Raw genomic sequence first — 10,220 nt, forward strand, 5'->3', positions numbered from 1 at the left:
TACAAACCTTCCTCCAGCCCGAAGAACATCCATTAACCACTACTCTTTGTTTCCTGTCACTCAGCCAGTTTCATATCCATGTTGCTACTGTCTTTATTCCATGAGCTGTAATTTTGCTCACAAGTCTGTTGTGCGGCACTGTATCAAATGCCTTTTGGAAGTCCATGTACACCACATCAACAGTATTGCCCTCATCAACCTCCTCTGTTAACTCTTCAAAGAACTCCAGCAAGTTAGTTAAACATGATTTTCCCTTAAGAAATCCATGCTGGCTTCCCTTAATTAACTCGCTTTTGTCCATGTGACTATTAATTTTGTCCTGAATTATTGTTTCCAAAAGTTTCCCCACCATCAAAGTTAAACTGACTGGCCTGTCGTTGCTGGGCTTATCTTTACACCCATTTTTTAACAAGGGTGTAACGTTTGCAAATCACCAGTCCTCTGGCATCACCCCTGAGTCTATGGAAGACTGAAAAATTATGGCCAGTGCCTCTGCAAATTCCACTCTCATTTCCCTTAGTATCCTTAGATGCATCTCAGTTGGTCCTGGTGCTTTATCAACTTTACATATAAACAGCCTATCTAATACCTCCTCCTTATCAATTTTAAACCCTTCCAGTGTATTAATAACCTCTTCTTTAACCATGGTCTGGATAGCATCTTCTTCCTTGGTAAAGACAGATGCAACATATTCATTTAATACTCAGCTATTCTCCCTGCCTCCATGTGTAAATATCTCTTTTGATTCTTAATCAGCCCTACTTCACCTTTTATCATCCTTTTACTATTCATATGCCTATAGAAGACTTTGGTTGGCAAGATGTAACAAGTGGTGTGCCACAGGGATCTGTGATGGGGCCTCAACTTTTTACAATTTATATAAATGACTTAGATGAAGGGACTAAAGGTATGATTGCTAAATTTGCTGATGACACAAAGATAGGTAGAGCACACTTTGAATATTGTGTACAGTTTTGGTCACCTCATTATAGGAAGGATGTGGAAGCTTTAGAGAGGGTGCAGAGGAGATTTACCAGGATGCTGCCTGGACTGGAGGGCATGTCTTACGAAGAAAGGTTGAGGGAGCTAGGGCTTTTCTCATTGGAGCGAAGAAGGATGAGAGGTGACTTGATAGAGGGGTACAAGATGATGAGAGGCATAGATAGAGTGGATAGCCAGAGACTTTTTCCCAGGGTGGAAAGGGCTATCACCAGGGGGCATAATTTTAAGGTGATTAGAAGAAGGTTTCGGGGAGATGTCAGAGGTAGGTTCTTTACACAGAGAGTGGTGGGTGCTTGGAATGCACTGCCAGCGGTGGTAGTAGAAGCTGATACATTAGGGACATTTAAGCGACTATTGGATAGGTACATGGATGATAGTAGTATGAAGGGTATGTAGGTAGTTTGATCCTAGAGTAAGTTAAAGGTTCGGCACAACATCGTGGGCCGAAGGGCCTGTACTGTGCTGTACTGTTCTGTGTTCTATGTTCTAACTCTGAGATGCAGAGGGATCTGGGTGTTCTAATGCATGAATCGCAAAAGGTTAGTATGCAGTTATAGAAACCTATAAAATTTTAACAAGGTTTGACAGGTTAGATGCAGGAAGGATGTTCCCGATGGTGGGGGAGTCCAGAACCAGGGGTCATAGTCTGAGGATACGGGGTAAATCTTTCAGGACTGAGATGAGGAGAAATTTCTTCACCCAGAGAGTGGTGAACCCGTGGAATTTGCTACCACAGAAAGCAGTTGAGGCCAAAACTCTGTATGTTTTCAAGAAGGAGTTAGATATAGCTCTTGGGTTTAAAGGGATCAAAGGATATGGGGCAAAAGCAGGAACAGGTTACTGAGTTGAATGATCAGCCATGATCATAATGAATGGCAGAGCAGGCTTGAAGGGCCGAATGGCCTACTGCTGCTCCTATTTTCTATGTTTCTAGGTACAGCAAATAATTCGGAAAGCTAATAGAATGTTATCATTTATCGCGAGGGGAATTGAATACAAAATTAGGGAGATTATGCTTCAGCTATACAGGGTATTGGTGAGACCACATCTGGGGTACTGTAGATAGTACTGGTCTCCTTATTTAAGGAAGGATGTAAATGTGTTGGAGGCAGTACAGAGAAGGTTTACTGGACTAATACTAATAATGGGCAGGCTGTCGTACGAGGAAAGATTGGGCAGGCTTGTATCTGTTGGAAGTTAGAAGACTAAGAGGTGACTTGATTGAAACATAAGATCCTGAGGGGTCTTGATAGGGTGAATGTGGAAAGGATATTTCCCCTTGTGGGAAAATCTAGAACTAGAGGTCACTGTTTAAAAATAAGGGGTCGCCTATTTAAGACAGAGATGAGGAGAGATGTTTTCTCTCAGGGTCGTGAGTCTTTGGAAATCTCTTCCTCAAAAGGTGGTGGAAGCAGAGTCATTGAATATTCTTAAGGCAGTGGAAGATAGATTCTTGATAAGCAAGGGGGTGGAAGGTTATCAGGGGTAGTTGGAAATGTGGAGTAATCAGTTCAGCCATGAACATATTGAATGACGGAGCAGGCTTGAAGGACTGAGTGGCCTACTCCTGCTCCTAATTCGTATGTACGTATGAGTGTCCCTTTTATGTTAGCTGCCAGTCTCTTTTCATGCTCTCTCATTGCTTCTTTTATTTTCCTTTTTACTTCCCCTCTGAACCATCTATATTCAGCTTGGTTCTCTATTGTATTATCTACCTAACATCTGTCTTAAGCACACTTTTTCTTTTTCACCTTCATCTCTATCTCTTTTGTTAACTCTTGCCCCTCTCTGCCCTTTACGCTACTATATTCCAGTCTATATTTGGATAATTAAAGTTCCACATTATAACTACTCTATAATTCTTGCATCTCTGTAATTTCCTTGCAAATTTGTTCCTCTTCCTCCTTTCCACTTGTTGGTAGGCTGTAGACTACACTGAATAATGTAATTGCACCTTTTTTGTTTCTTAGCTTTCGTCAAATAGATTGCATCCTTGATCCCTCTGGGATATCCGTTTTTTTTTCTCCAGCACTGTAATGCTGTCTTTAATCAATACCGCCACTCCTCCCCCTTTTCAATCTCTCTTGAACACATTGTATCCAGGAATATTCAACACCCAATCCTGCCCTTTTTTGAGCCAGGTCTCTGTTATAGCCACAACATCATATTTCCACATGCCAATCCACGCCTGTACCTCGCCAGTCTTATTAACTACACTCCGTGCATTCATATGCATGCACATTAACCCCGATTCAGACTTTATTACTTTCTCCCTTACTCTGACCCCACCTAATAACTTACTGTTCCCTTCTGTAGCACTATCTCTCCCAGTATTCGTATTCCTCTCTGATATTTCCTCCTGGTTCCTACACCCCTGCCATTTTAGTTTAAACCCTCCCCAAGACTACTAGCAAATCGCCTCGCAAGGAAATATGTCCCAGCTCTGTTCAAGTGCAATCCGTTCGGCCTATACAGGTCCCACCTTCTCCAGAACTGGTCCCAGTGTCCCAGGAATCTAAAGCCCTTCCTCCTGTACCATCTTTCCAGACATGCATTCACCTGCACTATCCTCTTATTTCTATATTCACTTGCGCGTGCACTGGGATTAATCCAGAGATTACTATTTTTGAGCTTGCTAATTTCTTACCTAGCTCACTAAACTCTTTCTACAGGTACACACCCCTCTTCCTACGTATGTCATTGGTACCAATGTGGACCATGACTGCTGGCTGTTCACCCTCCCCCCTCAGGATGCTGTGCAGCCATTCAGTGACATCCTTGACCCTGGCACCAGGGAGGCAGCACGCCATTCTGGATTCACGTCTGCTGCCACAGAAACGCCTCTCTGTTCCCCTGACTATTAAATCTCCGATCACTATCGCTCTTCCAATATTCTATGTGCCGCCGCCGCCGCCCACCCTGTGTAGCTGAGCACAGCACACCCCTGGGGACAGAATGTGGCCTATCCTCACTGCAGGAGCTCCCCGCACAGACGCAGTGACTTGAGCATGGGCAGAGCGGGTGCTGGAGCTGAGGAAAGCATTAGTGTCGGATCGGCATCAGGTGAGAAGCCGCTGAGTGCAGGAGAGTAATGGAACTGGCAGGTGGGCGGAGAAGCTTCATAAACACCCAATCTAGCCTTAAACCCTGAATAAGAAGCTACCGGTCCCACATTTGCAGCTAGTGGGGTGGCAGCTGCGAGTCTTCTCCCAGTGACAGCTCCGGGTTAATGGCTGCCACCTTGAGAGGAGCCATGCACAGCCATCCTGGGCCAGGAAGCAGGAGGAGAGAATGTTGTGAATTTCTATCCCCTGGACTGACAGTGATAGTTTTTGTAAACTCCTCTTAGAGGGGATAGAAGAGGAAGATTTACACACAGCAAACTAAAACCAAGGGAAATATTTATCTCTTCTGAATTTCTATCCTGTACTGACAGTGATGACTTTTGTAAACTCCTTTTACAGGGTATTAGAAGGGGAGAATTTGCAGATGGGAAACTCAAAGCAAGCATCATGTCAAGCTGTGACAGAGTCACTCAGTTCATCAGGATTTGAATATCATCGGCCTTTGAATGTGGAAGGAGAAATGTTTGTCTGTTCTGTCTGTGGGAAAAGATTTCAAACATCAGTGTGACTGGAAAAGCAGTGAGACACACACACACCCGAGTGAGAGTGTTCCAGTACACTGACTGTGGAAAGAGCTTTAACCAGTTACACAGCCTGAAAAAACATCACACCATTCACAGCGGGGAGAAACCGTGCTTGTGTTCTGTGCGTGGACGAGGCTTCAACTGATCATCCAACCTGGAGAAACTTAAGGACACCTGCACCACGGAGAAACCTTGGAAATGTGGAGACTGTGGGAAGGGATTCAATTATCCATCCCATCTGGAAACTCATCGACGCAGCCACACTGGAGAAAGGCCATTCGTCTGCTGTGTGTGTGGAAAAGGTTTCCTCCAGTCACAACACCTGCTGTCACACCAACGAGTTCACTCTAATAAGAGACCTTTAAAATGTTCTGACTGTGAGAAAAGCTTTAAAAGCAGAAACCACCTAATGCAACATCAACAAACTCACACTGGGGAGAGACCGTTCATCTGCTCTGTGTGTGGGAAGGGATTCACTCAGTCATCAACCCTGCTGAGACACCAGCAGACTCACACTGGACAAAGGCCATTCACCTGCTGCGTCTGTGGAAAGGGATTCATTCAATCATCCACCCTGCTGAGACACCAGCGTGTTCATACTGGAGAGAGGCCGTTCACGTGCTCGGTGTGTGGGAAGGGATTCACTCGGTTAAGTACCCTCACTTCACATCAACTTGTTCACGCCAATAATAGACCATTTAAATGTTCTGACTGAGAAGAGCTTTAAAAGCACAATTGAGGTGCTGACTCATCAGCTCAGTCCTGCTGGGGAGAGGCCATTTATGTGCTCCGCTTGTGGAAATGGATTCACTCAGTCAGAACACCTGCTGACACAAGCAAATGCACTTGTGACAGCAGGGGTTGGATTCTGCTGTTAATCATATCCTTTGTTTATTCCTGCTGCTGTTAATAACCTCTCTCACTTTAATATTCTGGATATCTGTCAAATAAATCTGTCTTGGTGGAAACAAACTGCGTGTTGTGTTCTTCATTTCTACAGATAAGGGGACTATTTGAGAACCTGGTACCGAATGTTCCATTTTTGGGCCTTTTCTCCTTTCTAATTCTAGATTGTAGTTCTCATAGATTCTGTTACTCCCGTGGACAAGTCCCAGATCCTCATACCTTTTAGAGTGCCTCTCTCAACCTTGGTATCCAGGGAAGTATCAGTAATACACCCGGGATCACGAAACACAAAATTCAGTTTGTTAATCATTTTCAGCTATTGGACGTAATGTGAGTCCCACAGCATCTCTATCACCTTCAATGTGTGAATAGAATATCACGCCTGAAAACTTGGTTTTCAATTTCAATCCACACAGGAATTGTATGAAACAGAAGCCTGCAGGCTGATGAGACTCTCAGCCACTCGCTGCATTGAACCAGGGCGTACACATTGATCAACCGGAGCGGAGCATTGTTATACATTACAACAGGCCTCCGTGGCAAAGAGCGAGGCCTGCTGTCTCTTCACCTCATGGAGATCCTCCTTGACCTCGACCCCCATCATCTGCAGCTGGAGCAGATTTTGCATACTTCTCTGGAGTCGGGACATTTCTCTCTGTCTCTCTCTCGCCCTCTGAACACCTTTGAAGATAAAGAACCTCTTGATGTTCTCCTTGATCGCCTCCCACCAGTGAACTGGAGACTCAAAGAGGGGTTTCACGGTCCTCCAACCTTTGTAATCCCTTTTGAGTTCCTCAACGTTCTCTGGGGTTAGCAGTGTAGCATTGAGCTTCCACGTCCCCCTGCCAACCCACTGGTCATCCTGTAAGTGACAGTCGGCCAGTAAGAGGCAGTGGTCAGAGAAGAACACCGGCTTGACGTCGGTGGATCTGACCGTGACAGCACGGGACACAAACAGGAAGTCAATCCTGGAACGGGCAGACCTGTCCGTTCTTGACCATCTGTATCTACGCTGCGCTCCGTCTGCAGGTTTGTTGAAGACATCATGCAGTTTGGCATCTTTTACTGGATGTCGCGTTCAGTTTGCTGTCGTCTCTGCCGGATCATCCAGCTGCATCGATGATGCAATTGAGGTCACCGCCTAGGATGACCGGCCTGGACGTTACCAGCAGCAGTGGGAGCTGCTGGAAGACGGTCAGCCGCTCGCTGCATTGAACTAGGGCGTACACGTTGATCAACCGGAGCGGAGCATTGTTGTACATTACATCTGCTATGAGGAGGTGACCGCCCACCACCTCCTTAACTTCAGAGATGGTGAAGTTACCTCCCCGCAGCAGAATACACAGGCCAGAGGAACGGGAATCATTACCCCCCGACCAGATTAATGGCCTGTGGGACCATCATCGCACCAATTGCCTGTAGGTGCTGAGGTGTGGTATTCCACACTCCTGCAGAAACAGTAGGTCGGCTTTGACCTTGGCGAGGTAATCCAAGGTTGAAACACATCACGTAGTGGATTTAATGCTACGCACATTAATTGAAGCAATCCTTCTATCCATTTCTTTTAAGTTAGTTCTTGCTTCCCATACCATTTGTCCTTGCTAGTCTCAGTCCTTCTGGATGTTCCTGCATACCCATAGTGTACACAAGCTGTTTCACGTTCGTTGGGCTCAGAGACTCCTCCTGGTTTTTCATGCAGGGTTTGTTCTGCTGGGGTGACATCAGGGGGGGTCTTGTAGGCAGCAAGGATTGGGCTGTCCTGTGCTGTTCCCCCCTGTTCCTCCTCGAAAACATCACTGCTCCTGGCTTCCCGGAGCTGAGGTGTGCCAGACGTGTCTTTGCTCTCGGTGTCCCGGAGCTGGGATGCGTTGGCCATGTCGCTAGGTGTGGCGCTTTGGGGTTGGGGCATGCTGGGCCCATCACAGCTTCCAGTGCCCGGGGGCTGGGGAGGCTTTATCTTCCAGCTCCTTTGAGTTCTGCTGCCTCTTTTGAAGGTGCCGTCGTCCCGGCACTTCCTCGTCCAGTGAAGAGGAGCTGCTGTAGTCTGTCTCAGATGGTAACCTCCTCTTGCCACTGGTTTGGGTGGTGGCCTGTTCTGCTTTTGGAGGTTTTTTCTTTGTAGTTTTCTTTTGTACCACTTGCCACTGACAAGTTTGTCCATCTGCTGCCTCCTCCTCCATTGATTCTGTCTGTGGAGGAGGGGTTTCCAGGCGCAGGGTAGTTGCTGGGTCGCTGGTTTCAGCTGCCTCCCCTTTCTTCTCCTTCTCAGGTAGACTTTCCTCACTGTGGAGAAGTTTGTTTGTCTCCTTTCCAGCACCGGATGCCTTCGTCATTCCTTCTCCTGGCTTTTCCTTGGACCTTGCCACCTGAGCATAACTGAGGCAGCGTTTGGGGCAGGTTTTGTAGAGGTGGCCTGTCGCACTGCACAAGTTGCAACACTTACTCTGCTTACAGTACTTGGTCTGATGGCCTTCCTTCTTGCAGTTCATGCAGACAACTGTGCTGCAGTCAGCTGCCACGTGACCATATTTGCCACAGGTGTGACGAACTCTGGGCTACCCAGCATAGACCAAGAAGCCTCGACTTCCCCAGATAGCAAAGCTGGAGGGAGGGTGGATGATGGCTCCATTGGCATCGACCTTCAAGGTCACATTGACGTGCCGCTTGCTGGTCCAAATCCCAAATGCGTCCTTGACATCACTGCTGCTGCTGGCCACCTTGATGTACCTGGCGAGGAAGGTGAGCATATCTACGACAGGAACATGGGAGTTATAGAGGGGAATTGCCACCACCCAGTCGCGTCGCGAGGGCAACATGAAGAGTGGCTCCACTGTGAGAATGGACAGCGGCACCTGGTTTCCCTTCTCCTTGAACACCTTCAGGAACTTGATGCATCCCGCCACATTCCTGAACCTCACATCGAAATATCCACTGCTGGGGAAGTCCTGCAGGCAGAAGATGTCTGCAGCTTGGAACTCACAGCAATCAATAAGGATTTTCTTGATGAAGAAGGTTCGGTCCACAGGTGCATCTCCTTCATTATCCCTCACCGCCACCCGAACGGTGTTACACACTCCCTGGCCTGAAGCTCTTGAATTGTTTATAGCCATTTTATGCAAAACCTGCCTGGAACAGGATCAAAGGCCACTGATCAGTTTCTCCCCTGTCATAGCTACCTTCTCCTTCCAGTTTTTGGTATGCATGCTGGACCAAAGGGATCCTGGGGTTCGAGATTCACAAATCAATGAAAGTAGCAGCATTCATATTAAGCCACAAAATCATTTGCAAACAGTGGGCAAGTACATTATAAAATGTGACAACAGTGAATTTTCTGTCTAACTTTTCAGTCTTCTTCTTTGACCTCCTTGTCTCGAGAGACAATGGGTAAGTGCCTAGAGGTGGTCAGTGGTTTGTGGAGCAGCGCCTGGAGTGGCAATAAAGGCCAATTCTAGAGTGGCAGATAAAATTGGTTGTCAGGGCTGTTACGCAGTTGGCTCTCTTCTTGCGCTTCTGTCTTTTTTCCTGCCAACTGCTAAGTCTCTTCGACTCGTCACTCTTTAGCCCCGCCTTTATGGCTGTCCGCCAGCTCTGGCGATCGCTGGCAACTGACTCCCACGACTTGTGGCCAATGTCACAGGACTTCATGTCACGTTTGCAAATGTCTTTAAAGAGGAGACATGGACGGCCGGTGGGTCTGATACCAGTAACGAGCTTGCTGTATAATGCGTCCTTGGGGCTCCTGCCATCTTCCATGCAGCTCATATGGCCAAGCCATCTCAAGTGGCACAGTGGTTAGCACTGCAGCCTCACAGCTCCAGTGACCTGTGTTCAGTTCTGGGTACTGTCTGTTTGGAGTTTGCAAGCTCTCTCTGTGACCATGTGGGTTTCTGCTGGGTGCTCTAGTTTCCTCCCACAGCCAAAGACTTGCAGGTTGATAGGTAAATTGCCCCTAGTGTCGGTAGGTGGGGATGTGGTAGGGAATATGGGATTAATGTAGGATTAGTATAAATGGGTGGTTGTTGGTTGGCACAGACTCGGTGGGCCAAAGGGCCTGTTTCAGTGCTGTATCTCTATGTATGTATGTATGTAAGTGCTGCTGTCTCAGTAGGGTGTATATGCTGGGGATGTTGGCTTGTGTTGGTTAGTGATTATGTCCCCTGACATAGACTTGAGGGGGGGTGATCTTCTTGATGGTTGGCCCAAAAGCTCTCTTAATGCCATCATACATTCCTCTGATGTTTCTGGTGTCAAGAGGCCAGCTGAATACAAATACATAGGTGTTACCAGTAGTCATTTGCACATCGCCTGGCTGTTCTCCATGCTACAGATGTTAACTCGCTGGGGGCTTTCTTGTCGCTCAACAGTGCAGTGCGCTTAGCAACTATGACAGGTTCCAGCTCTTAAAGTGAGATTGAAACCAGTCTGCATTCCGCTTCTCACATTTGCCAAAGGTGGTCATTGCTGAGACATCAATAGCATTTCTGATGTGGGCCCACTTGGTCTCCACATCCCCTGCAGGACTGTTTTGAAGGTCTTTTCCAAGTGAATCAGTTAAAAAATTTATTGGCAAGTGCATTATAAAACATGACAACAGCAAATTTATGAACTGCCTTATCAGCAACCAGAAATAATTAAATTCTTCTATTTTTCATTGAAAGAAAAG

The 10,220-nt window shown here is 46.8% G+C and overlaps 1 pseudogene; it reads left to right on the forward strand.

The window, feature by feature from the left end:
* The window catches only part of LOC137368859 (zinc finger protein 721-like), a 79,254-nt pseudogene extending 73,631 nt beyond the window's left edge, over positions 1-5,623 (forward strand).
* Positions 5,624-10,220: the final 4,597 nt, after the last annotated feature.

This window comes from Heterodontus francisci, chromosome 4 (genome assembly GCF_036365525.1).
Source record: "Heterodontus francisci isolate sHetFra1 chromosome 4, sHetFra1.hap1, whole genome shotgun sequence".
Lineage (NCBI taxonomy): Eukaryota > Metazoa > Chordata > Chondrichthyes > Heterodontiformes > Heterodontidae > Heterodontus > Heterodontus francisci.